This window comes from Ptychodera flava, chromosome 2 (genome assembly GCF_041260155.1).
Source record: "Ptychodera flava strain L36383 chromosome 2, AS_Pfla_20210202, whole genome shotgun sequence".
Taxonomy (NCBI): domain Eukaryota; kingdom Metazoa; phylum Hemichordata; class Enteropneusta; family Ptychoderidae; genus Ptychodera; species Ptychodera flava.
In genome coordinates, this window is record NC_091929.1 from 50,233,331 (window position 1) to 50,245,467 (window position 12,137).

Sequence of the window (12,137 nt, forward strand, 5' to 3'; positions counted from 1 at the left end):
TATTGACAAAATTCCTGACAGACTCTTGTACGCATGTTCACAACATAGGTAGAAGTGATTGGTATCCATAGAAGCAATCAATTAGAAAAAAAATTACATACATAAACACAGGGACTAAGCAGTTTATCGAAATATTATATTTTTCACAGACAGGAATTTCTATCCAGGATGTTGCTCTCCAAGTATTAAAACCTTTATACACCTTTGTCTGGTTTTCTATATTCCAAAACTTTATGCATATAATTTTGTTGGAAACCTGGTTGTTTCTGTTCTTTCCTTTGTACACAAAACATGTCAAAGAAAGCGTGTCACTTGCCTGCGGGATGAAAGCAGATATTATCAGTGCCTGTGCTGTATTGAGTTTTGAGAATCACACCGTAATACTGATTTTTAAGGAAATGAAGGAGAAAAACTTCAGAGAAGCAAAATACTTGTATGGAGAGTTTTCTCATGTTTAGGAACACACTGGTGCTGATGTATTCAAGTTACTCAAACATTGACAGAGAAATGAAGCAAAGCTATAACCGGACCCTGGATATTTTTTTCTTTTCTGAGTAGCTTATTTACTTGGGTTTGCAAGAAAGTTTACTGACCTTTTCCCACCCGATTCTGTTCTTTGTGACTCCGACGTGACTAAACACCATCAAATAATATGAGAGCAAACAGTGCTGGACAGCTGTCTGTGGTTCACTAGGTCAGATTGCAGAAAGATAAAAACAAACGCACAGAGTGTATAAAGTTTGCAAACGTATTTAGGATAATCGAGAGCATAGTTATTAGCGAGTATCTGTGCCAGAGATAGAGGTCAAAGGTTATCAGTTAAGTGTCATAAACAAAAGGTCAAAGGTTACATACAATGGAAGTCAGTGACACTGAAATGTTTCAGCAGTATATCACATGTGACAACAAGGTGTGTCATAAATATTTTGTAAAGGTTGTTTTATTCCCACTTTAAAATATCCTTGAGTATTTAAGAATGTTTTGTGTTGTGTGTTTGTGTGGTTGCTTGTGTACCTTTTAATGTCTGATGTTGCAAAATTAAACAATTTCCAGCCTGTTCAAGACTCATGGATGAGATTATTTGTGTTCACGCACTCATGCAATACCAGGGTAGATCCTCCAATTATGAACAGACAGTTCAACAACATGTCTTAGTAAGAGTGGAGATGCGTAGCCATTCAGCAGTTTGGTGTTACAGTGGTTTATAGGAAATCAGGGACTCTACCAAACTTACCAGTAATACAGAAGCATCAGGTATTGTCAAATAGATTTGAAATGCTTGTTTATTGATAAGCCAAAACAACAGTGCCATTGGGAACTCTGAGTTTTGTCTGCCAATGTAAAGTACCAAGCATGAGAATGTCTCAACTTGAAACTGTCACAAGAGTTTGTGCGATTGTTGATGTTCAACTTAGATCATCAAAGGTGATATTGAGAGAAAGACATGTTGGAGGAGTAGATTGATCTAAAAAATATTTTCAGTTGGTCCCTTGAATCATGCCGAGTACTCAAAATTAAACTAGTCTCCGGTCTCAATGTGTTTCATTGTGAAGTAAGTGTATAAAATGCTCATCTACGGTATATCTGTAGCTTCTGCAACATAGCAGAACGGACCAGTATGCTAACCGGTTTGATCCGGATCAGGGTGACTTTGTTCCAAACAGAATACAATGTGTGCACCTAACTATACGGAAGAAATATTTCAGGCAATTTGAACTTTTTGAATGCTAGTGTAAAAAAGAGTGAAATGATGTAAAAAAAGTGTAATTTTTATCATCAGATAAAAGTCCTGAGCTGTATATCTCAGCTTTTTATCAGTGTGAAAAAAATTAACCAAATAATTGTGATGGAGGAGTGTATTGACAAAATTCGTGACAGACTCTTGTACTCATGTACACAACATAGTAGAAAACATGAAAAGCAATCAATTAGAAAAATGTACATACATAAACACAGGGACTAAGCAGTTTATTGAAATATTATATTATTCACAGACAGGAATGTCTCCAGGATGCTTTCTTTCCAAGTATTAAAATCTTTATACACCTTTGTCAGGTTTTCTATTTTCCAACCCTTTATGCATATAATTTTGTTGGAAACTTGGTTGTCTCTGTTCTATCCTTTGTACAAGAAACATGTCTAAGAGGTCATTTGCCTGCAGGATGAAAGCACATATTGTCACTGCTTGTGCTGTATACATGTTTTGAAAATCACAACCGTAATACTGATTTTTAAGAAATGAAGGAAAATAACTATAGAGAAGCAAAATACTCATGTTTAGGAACACACTGGTGCTCATGTATTCAAGTTACTCAAACATTGCCATAGAAATGAAGCAAAGCTATAACCAGACCCTGGATATTTTTGTCTTTCCTGAGTAGCGTATTATCGTGGGTTTGCAAGAAAGTTTACTGACCTTTCCCTCCCGATTCTGTTCTTTGTGACGTGACCCAAAACGCCATCAAATAATATGAAAGCAAACAGTGCTGGACAGCTGCCAGTGGTTCACTAGGTCAGATTGAAGAAAGATTGTATAAAGTTTGCAAACGTATTTAGGATAATCAAGAGCATAGTTATCTGCGGGTATCTGGACCAAAGATAAAGGTGAAAGGTTATCAGTTTAGTGCCATAAATGAAAGGTCAAAGGTTATATACCAAGGGTTATGTACAAAGGAAATCAGTGACACTGAAATGTTTTCAACAGTATATCACATGTGACAACGAGCCGTGTCATAAATATTTTGTAAAGGTTGTTTTATTACCAATGTAAAATATCCTTGAGTATTTTAAGAATATTTTGTGTTGTGTGCTTCTGTGGTTGCTTGTGTACTTTTAATGTCTGATATTGCAAAATTAAACGATTTCAGCCTGTGTCAAGACTCTTAGATTTTTATGTATTCATGCACTCATGCAATACTGAGTTAGATCTAGATCTTCCAATAATGAAAACACACTTTCAACAATATGTTTCAGCAAGAAGACCGAAGGAGCCCCACAAAGTTCGGTATTACAGTGGTTTGTAGAAACTTGGGGACTCTAACAAACTTATAAGTAGTATCGTAGATAGATTTAATAACATGTTTATTGATAAGCCAAAATAACAGTGCCTTTGGGAACTCTGAGTTTTGTCTGCCAAAGTAAAGTACCAAGCATGAGAATTCTCCACATGAAACAATCACAAGAGTTTGTGGCAAGCGTTGGTCTTGGGCTTTCATCATCAAAGGTGATACTTAAAGGAAGACTGAGAGATGGTAGTTGGAGAAATAAGTACAGTAGGTTTCAACTCGATGCCATAACTGTGTTTGAGACTGACACTGTGCACGTACAAAAAAGACGATCGGCTTGTGTATCGCAGCACATATCAGAGTAACCACAACTCATGAATTACAGTAAACCAGCATTGGGCAGCTCTGTCTGTACTGAGAGATAAACAGTTGATTACACTTGACCTACAATGTAACTTTTTTTTTACAATTTGAGCTAAGAGTTGCAGAGCTTTTCTCACCTGAAACTAATTTTAAGAAACACATTTAAAAACAGCTATGAGTCCGTAATAATACACGTACATGCAATATGCACCTCACGATTTGGCAAAAGTTTAATCACGATACGTCTAAATGGGTATTAGTTACAATGCATTAAATGAGAAATATGTTTATGACTAAAGATTTATATGTTGAGGCTATTTGCAAAGATGTGACACTGCTCCAGCAGATTAGTCGCCTTGACAGATAAGTCGTGAGTTTTGATTGTTCCTTGATTTGATCAACATTGTGATCATATGCTTGTCGTCTCATGCTCACTTGCTTGTGAGATGAGCATTCTCCTATATGTAATCCTGCAGATATATTCCTGTGCCATCAAAAACAACACATTTGTCCTAAGCTTTTGTCATACCATATGGAATTGTTTCAAAACACCAAAACGACTCACATTCCAAGAGCACAGAGAACAAAACAAGTTCGAAATATCTTATTAATACATGTATTTGTTACTTCATTCAAAACATCACACTTTGTAACTTTGTAGATGTTGCATAAAGCTTACTCATTTTCTGAACATTGTTTGTGGAAATGGTTAACTTTGAACCCTAATGCTTGTGTGTATAGCTCAATGGAAGTCCTTGTGTAGACAGTCTTGTAGACAATGGCCTACAACACCGTGGTAATTAAAGCAATACAAAACGATTCAAGGGTTCAATTAATCCTAAGGTCCCTCTATGTGGTTTGTTCTTATGTACCGCATTTGGTATTAAGTGCTTTTTGTTTTTTTTATATCACCCTTGCAGGCCAAGAAGTTCTATTGTTTTGTAAGAATTGAATAGTTTTGTTGCAGCAAACCAAAGTTCTGTATACACATCAACACTCATTGTTCAAATACAAAAGGAATGACTGGCAGCAATAATTTAATTTACTGCTACCACGTGGTATGCACATAATCTGCAGGGCTCGTCGTAAGTCACCAAAATGATTAGCAAACTCTTTAGCCACATCAAAAATCTTGTAGCCCCTTTACGTACCCTTTAGACAGTTTCTGATCTCAAGTGTGGCAGCATATTCTCTGCATTCAGGAGTTCCTAATTTTACAAATCAAGATATTTTGTATGATGTTCATGAGAGTTTTACACTAAAGAAATATTTGTTCAGCTTTTATTGCATTAATTTATCTGTGTTTTTATGATATTTCAGGGATAAAAATACTTTTTGTCGTTTCTGTTGGTCAACTTTTACCACCAGAAATAAAATAAGCTGGCAATTCTAAAATCTGGTAGCAGTTTGAAGTATATATTAGCACATATACAATGTATTTCTGCAGCATTCAGTCAGTGTTCACTTATGGTAGTTTATAAGCTACAGGCTCCTCCTGTGGCAAATTTACGCACTCTTTAAGCCATAACCACAATTTTATCAGCAACACGAATAGAAATTTTCCGTGCAGAAGAAAGCACTAAATAGCGCAGTGGCAATGCAGATACGATTATTGTGGTGTTTAAGGCCCTTGTGTTGTGTCATAGTTGTGATCAAGCAGGCTTGAGACAAAAAGGGTTAGGCCAAACCCAAATCCTGTAAAACAAGACACAATGATATATGTTCATTTATTATCCACTGTTTTAGAGTAATCTCTGTTTTAATGATTATGATAGAAATATTTCACTTGATATTTTGATATCATCAAGGAATGTCTGGTGATGTTCACTTCTACATCATTAAACTGTGGAATCTGAAAAATTATTAATCAGTCAAATCACATTATTTCTTGTATAAGTTATAGCAGTTTGAAATAGGCCTAATGGACAATTTTAATAGTTCTACTTTAGAATTGTTGCTTTGATGTTAAGTGACCATGCAAAATTGCAGTTCTCAAATGTGATAATTTGAAAATGGATATTACTGCAAGTACTTTGACAATTTCCCTTTGCCATACTCTTAATAAAATTTGATTTAAAACTGACAGTCAAGCTGAATTCCATTTAAATTGGAAGGCACCAAAATTATCTTTCAACATAAGGTTGTACCTATTGGACCACCCTATGTGGTTTCTTTTGAATCATAATTGTGTATCTTAGGTCTTCATGCATTTCATCACTAGGTGAGATGACCTAGATTTGACCTTTCAGAAAACCTCAGTTTTACTTCTTTTCCTTTATATTATGATTTGTTTTTGAAAGTTTCCTTTGGAATTATGGTTTTTACTGTCAAACTGAGTAGTTGATTGCCAAATTTAGATTCAAGCAAAGTAGGTAAAACTTTTGACAGACTCAAGGACGAACGGGACTCACATAGGCACAGCCAAACTTAATTGTACTGTAGTATCGAACAGCAACAGTGTCTGTTTTACGTACCAGGGAATTTGTGAATGTTGTAGAAAGGAGAGTACATTGTTTCAAACATTGCAGCTTTGTAGGAAGGAGGGTAAACTGTTTTAACATCTTACAACATTTTTAATTTAGCTGTTGTTTTCTGTTGAGGAGGCACTGTCTATAAATTCAATAACCATAAATATATGCAGATTGCGTCATGGTGACCCACAAAGATTATTTTATAGGGACCGAACAAAACAAAAATTGCATCAAATGGCAATGCCGCAGGCTGCTAAAACACTGGAGGGTTAATTAGTTGTGAAAGGTTGCAATGTTGCCGTCAAATGATACGATATTTTGACAAACACCAAAAGTAATATCCTTTAGATTTCCAGACCTGATCGACTTGGTTGAACAAATAATATAGGCAATTCACCCGTTTATAGCGTATTTGTAAGTGCCTTTCCTTGTGTTTGATAATGTGATTTAAAAATCATAATTGTCTCTGGTAAACTGCTGCAATTATGTTTTTCTTCATTTTGTATAATGTTGTAACTGGATGAAGTCATCCGAAGCATGATGTGTGACTTCAAATTATTTTCCGTTTTAACAAAACTTATTATAGCAGCCAAAGCCCTTGTTTGTGTGATTTGTTTTGCAGAAACATTGTTTAATGTTATTGTGCTCAGGAAGAGCTCATTGCATATATTTTTACGGTCTGAAAATATTTACACTAGAGCAATGTTTACAATTGCATTGTCTAATCAAACTTTTTCTCAACTATTTCTTAAAGAATACAATGCTAAGCATTACTAATATCACCCAAGTCACTTTCAGCATAAAAAGCGAAAGCAAAAGTAGCTTATACAGAACAGTGTAATCATTAACAGAGTATCACATTTAATTCACTCTAAACAATATATTAGCAATCACTTTCACCATTATGAAGGCCACATCTACAGCATAGGTTATGTTCTGCTGAAGTTTGTTTTGAGGAATAATTGTAACTACTGTGAAATTAGTTTCACAGTCAGGGAAAACTTCAACAGGAAGGTGGATCCCTAACAGGCTCACGATTTGCAGATTTTGTTTGTCTTATTCATGTGTTCTGCCTAATGCATAAGACTTGCTGATGAAGACGAATGGAAACGTTTCATATGACACAACTTATCTGGTTTGATTTTATAATTGACATTAATCATTAGAGTGGCTGTAAAACGGCAGTTTTTTGGATAGAAAACTATTATCGCTCGAAGATTTGGAAAGGGGTGATGTTGTCAGCATTCCGTGTAACACTCACAGGGATAGAAGGAAACCCTAAATTGGATACAATATGATTCAGATACGTTTTTCGAAAAATGATACTTTCACTCCTGTAAAACTTAAACTCAATTTTGCTATTGGAAACTCGGGTTTGTCGGGGCTGGAATCTAATTCCTGTATGTTTTGTTTTCGGACTATTGCTCAGGTAGGCTGCTGGTACACTGTGTTGACACTGAAGTAGCCTCTCTCTTGTCAGATAAAGTGTTTAGCTCATACTGAGCACCACTAGTAACTTAGAGTATTAATGTGCCGGACTATTTTTCGTCATAAATCATCTAAAAGATGAGATAATCATTCTATGCACAAAGTTTCGTTATCAAAGCTTCTTGTAGGATATTTCAGTCTACCACTGAAGACAATTTCAAATTTTTCAATGAAAGATAAACGCAAATTCTCCATTACCGGGCAATAATATAACACGAGCACCTGTAGTGCGGTTTTAGGAAAAGCCTAAAGAATTCAAAAGTCATTTGAGTAGCACGAGGTTCCTCGTGTATTACTTAACTACGCTACGGCCACATTCACTCAATTTCGAGTGGAACAGGACGTTGAAGTCGTTGATCAAGTAATTCGCTGGGCTAAAGCTATGGTCATGGATATCAGAGAGGAGAAATTACGCGTTTCATTCCCAGGTTGTCACAGTGATACAATCTGACTGCTGATATAAGATTACCTACCCAAAGTGAACACGAAGTAGGTAAGTTCGTGTAAATTGTTTGGCCCTAAATGTCTCAAACATGTAATAAATTTTCCATAAATACTGTGCTTCAATGGCTTATGTCAGCGTTAAAGTTCATATAATACTTTATGAGTTTTTCCACAGCCTTTTCCAAGCCTTAGGCTGTGTTCACAAACACTTCTGCAGGGGGGCGGCCTTAAAAATGGCAACATGCCAGAGGGGATCTGAAAAATGATATTGCAAGGTTGGGGGCCGCTGGGGGACTTTAAAATTTATTGACTATCAAATTCATCTCCAAACACCTTCTGGAACTTTCATTTCCTGAAAGTTTTAGGGTATAATTTATTGATGATCCAAGTAGCCAACTTGGGGCAAAAAGATTAGGGTGTCATGATTTCTTCTTAGTCCACCCCTCTGTTGTTCCCTTTTGTTGCTATCCTTAAAATGACTAAAAGTTTTAACTTAACATTTTAAACTCTATAGAATAGTGCATAGTGTTTTCAATAACAACTGGAAGCTTCAGGTCAAACCGCCTTTAAATAACAAGTTGGGAGATGATAACCTACCTGTCCAAATCCTCATGAAATTGACTACAGCTGGGAAAATGCATGACCAGGGTCCCTCCATACAAAACTGTGACCATATACCAAATTAGTAGAAAATATCAACCAGTCACCAAGACTGGTAACTTCAAAAAAGTTTATGTACTGCCAAAATCTTACCAGTCCTGATATTATGCTAGGCAATTAAACATAATAAAATACAACTAAGAGTTAAACACACTTATAGGCTATTACCTTATCTACGACCAAATGAAGAACGTATTGAATCAATCTCTCTTTAAATAACTTTATTTGTAACAAACATCCACTGTACAGTACATACTGTACGATACCAGTGTATGTACTAAGTATTCACATGATATGTATTCTCAATGCATACTGTCAGTTTCCACGGATAATAAAACATTTACAATTATTGATAATTTCACAATCATCAAATACATCTCTAACAAATTGTACATTTTTGTCTAGCTTTTCGCACTCTCAGGAAAGGAGAACCAATAAATGTAACTGATTTGTCAACTTTGTTTAGGTTTAAGTGAAAATACAAATTCCCTTTCCAAGGTTGACCACCAGGAGACCCTGAACCTTTCAAGGACTATCCTGATGTGACCTTCGCTCGTCAGCTTGTGCATTCACAAGGATTACTTGGTAAAGCTGACAGGCAGACGAATCACTGAAAAGATTTGGTCCAACTTCCTGCACATACAACGTCAATATTCATGACGGTCGAAGTTAAGATTATGTAATGGCTAAACACGGCGTCCTCATCGCTCCCATGTGTGATTGGTCGGCCGGCGCCGAAACACGACCTTTAATCTTGATATTTTCAAGAATGTGTATCAATGAGATGAGTTATCCTTAAAAAATTGTCAAAATGATAAATTTACAATTTTTGAAAAGCAGATGACTTTAAATACTACAATTATTGATAATTTCACAATCATCAAATACATCTCTAACAAATTGTACATTTTTGTCTAGCTTTTCGCACTCTCAGGAAAGGAGAACCAATTAAATGTAACAAGGATTACTTGGTAAAGCTGACAGGCAGACGAATCACTGAAAAGATTTGGTCCAACTTCCTGCACATACAGCGTCAATATTCATGACGGTCGAAGTTAAGATTATGTAATGGCTAAACACGGCGTCCTCATCGCTCCCATGTGTGATTGGTCGGCCGGCGCCGAAACACGACCTTTAATCTTGATATTTTCAAGAATGTGTATCAATGAGATGAGTTATCCTTAAAAAATTGTCAAAAATGATAAATTTACAATTTTTGAAAAGCAGATGACTTTAAATACTACAATTATTGATAATTTCACAATCATCAAATACATCTCTAACAATTGTACATTTTTGTCTAGCTTTTCGCACTCTCAGGAAAGGAGAACCAATTAAATGTTTTAACACAATCGTTGAAAAAAGGGCTTCATGGAAAATATCTTTGATTGAAAGGGGTCCACCTTTTCTCAGGAAAATACATGACTTCCAGACTCTCAAAAGCTCAAGATAAAATTTAGGCAGAAATTCTGGAACAGACTGAAAATTCACTGTAAATAGTTGAGAGGTGTAATTGAGATTATCAACACTTCGAAAATAAAAATCAGCAAACAAAAATGAAGGATGATCCAGACCTGAATACAGGTATCTTTGAAGATAATTTAACCTGAACACAATTGGAACTATTTTGTGATTATAAGATGAACAGTAAAAGTCACAGAATATGCTCTCTTAGAGAGGGTTTACTCAAAGAATTTAGTAATTATCAATTTTTCTGGTGAAAATATCAAAACTGTAATTATCGAATTAAATGTTAAAATAGTATAAAAAAATTGTAGTATTTAAAGCCATCTGCTTTTCAAAAATTGTAAATTTATCATTTTTGACAATTTTTAAGGATAATTCATCTCATTGATACACATTCTTGAAAATATCAAGATTAAAGGTCGTGTTTCGGCGCCGGCCGACCAATCACACATGGGAGCGATGAGGACGCCGTGTTAAGCCATTACATAATCTTAACTTCGACTGTCATGAATATTGACACTGTATGTGCAAGAAGTTGGACCAAATCTTTTCAGTGATTCGTCTGCCTGTCAGCTTTACCAAGTAATGCTTGTGAATGCACAAGCTGACGAGCGAAGGTCACATCAGGATAGTCCTTGAAAGGTTCAGGGTCTCCTGGGAGGTCCCTGAAAGTTTCAAGGACTCATCCGGCTGGTCCCCGAAAGTTTCAAGGTCACACCAGGATAGTCCTTGAAAGATTCAGGGTCACATCTTGGTGGTCTCTGAAAGTTTCAAGGACTCATCTGGGTGATCCCTGAAAGTTTCAAGGTCACATCAGGATAGTCCTTGAAAGATTCAGGGTCAAATCTGGGCGGTCCCTAAAAGTTTCAAGGACTCATCTGGGCGGTCTCTGAAAGTTTCAAGGTTATGTCAGTGTGGTCTCTAAAAGATTTAGGGTCTCCGCGGAGAGGTCCCTGAAAGCTGCAAAGACATCTCTGTACAGTCCCTAAGAATTCCAGACAAAAACTGTTGGTTTTTGCCGTTATTATTTTAAGGTTTCGACAGACAGATGATATTGATTACATTTCTTTGCATCTACCAAAAATAGTTCATTTTTAATAGAAGGGCTGAAATAGTTCAGTGATTTTTTAAAATTTTCCAGCATTAATTAGCACACTCACAAGAAAAGGGTAGTTTAATCAAATTTACCAGGTCTCATTTCCTTGTATATGAAATAAATAAATGTACAAGTCATTTTCTTAACATCTACCAAATCATTTGAAAGAGAGATCACCAAAAAAACATACACTACAGCAGAACTGATTTGGGTAGAGGTAGAAGGCCATTTTCCCATCGAAAATTTAAAATTTTATCATGCATCGTTCGGTGAGAATAGCAAATGCCTACAAATCAACCTTGGAAAGGGAATTTGTATTTTCACTTAAACCTAAACAAAGTTGACAAATCAGTTACATTTAATTGGTTCTCCTTTCCTGAGAGTGCGAAAAGCTAGACAAAAATGTAAAATTTGTTAGAGATGTATTTGATGATTGTGAAATTATCAATAACTTATAAAATTTGCCCTCTTCTTCACACAAAAACACTGTTAGATTGATGATTTTTAAATAGATTATAACAAAATGCTCAAGATCTTATAATCACAAAATAGTTCCAATTGTGTTACTGAAAGCTTTCACATATGAAGAGAGATCGATAAGATTTTGCCCTCTAACTTCAATGGAGCCAAAATTGTTCGACTTGACAACCAATGTTTTTCTTGCCAGAAGAAATCAAGAAATTTGTGCTGAATTTCATCAATGATAAAGCAGGAGGACAGAGGCAAATTAAACGATGAAAGAGTTTAGTTGCAGCAAGTTGATTAATAATGATAACACGGCCTTGGAATAACATAGCAGGAGCATATCTATTCCACCAAGATAACTTATTGTCAATCTTTGTAACGCACTCACTCCAGTTGTTTTGAAAAAATACTCATTACTGTTGCCCAAATAAGTACCAAGGACTTTGAGACCAATACTATTCCAAAGAATTTCAAGCGGGTGATCAGCGCGACACGCCATGAGCCGACCCAAAGACCTTGGGACTTACGATAGTTAATTTTTGCATTACTGGCATGCTCATAGACAGAAAACCAATATTTAAACCTCAAAAAATCAGTATCACAAGTTACAAGAGTATTAACGTCATCAGCATAAGCTGAAAGTTTACATTTACGATCACTTGAATTTGGAATCATAAC

General features: G+C 35.7%; 1 long non-coding RNA gene across 3 annotated transcripts in view; it reads left to right on the forward strand.

Moving 5' to 3' along the window:
* Positions 1 to 1,123: 1,123 nt before the first annotated feature.
* The window catches only part of LOC139123281 (uncharacterized), a 417,909-nt gene continuing 406,895 nt past the window's right edge, over positions 1,124 to 12,137 (forward strand). Inside the window, exon 1 of one of the 3 annotated variants that reach the window (XR_011549635.1) lies at positions 1,124 to 1,254. This is a non-coding gene — a long non-coding RNA (uncharacterized lncRNA). Of the gene's footprint in view, positions 1,255 to 7,572; positions 7,821 to 12,137 lie in introns of those variants that run through there. The other 2 variants (XR_011549629.1, XR_011549631.1) reach the window with 2 other exon arrangements.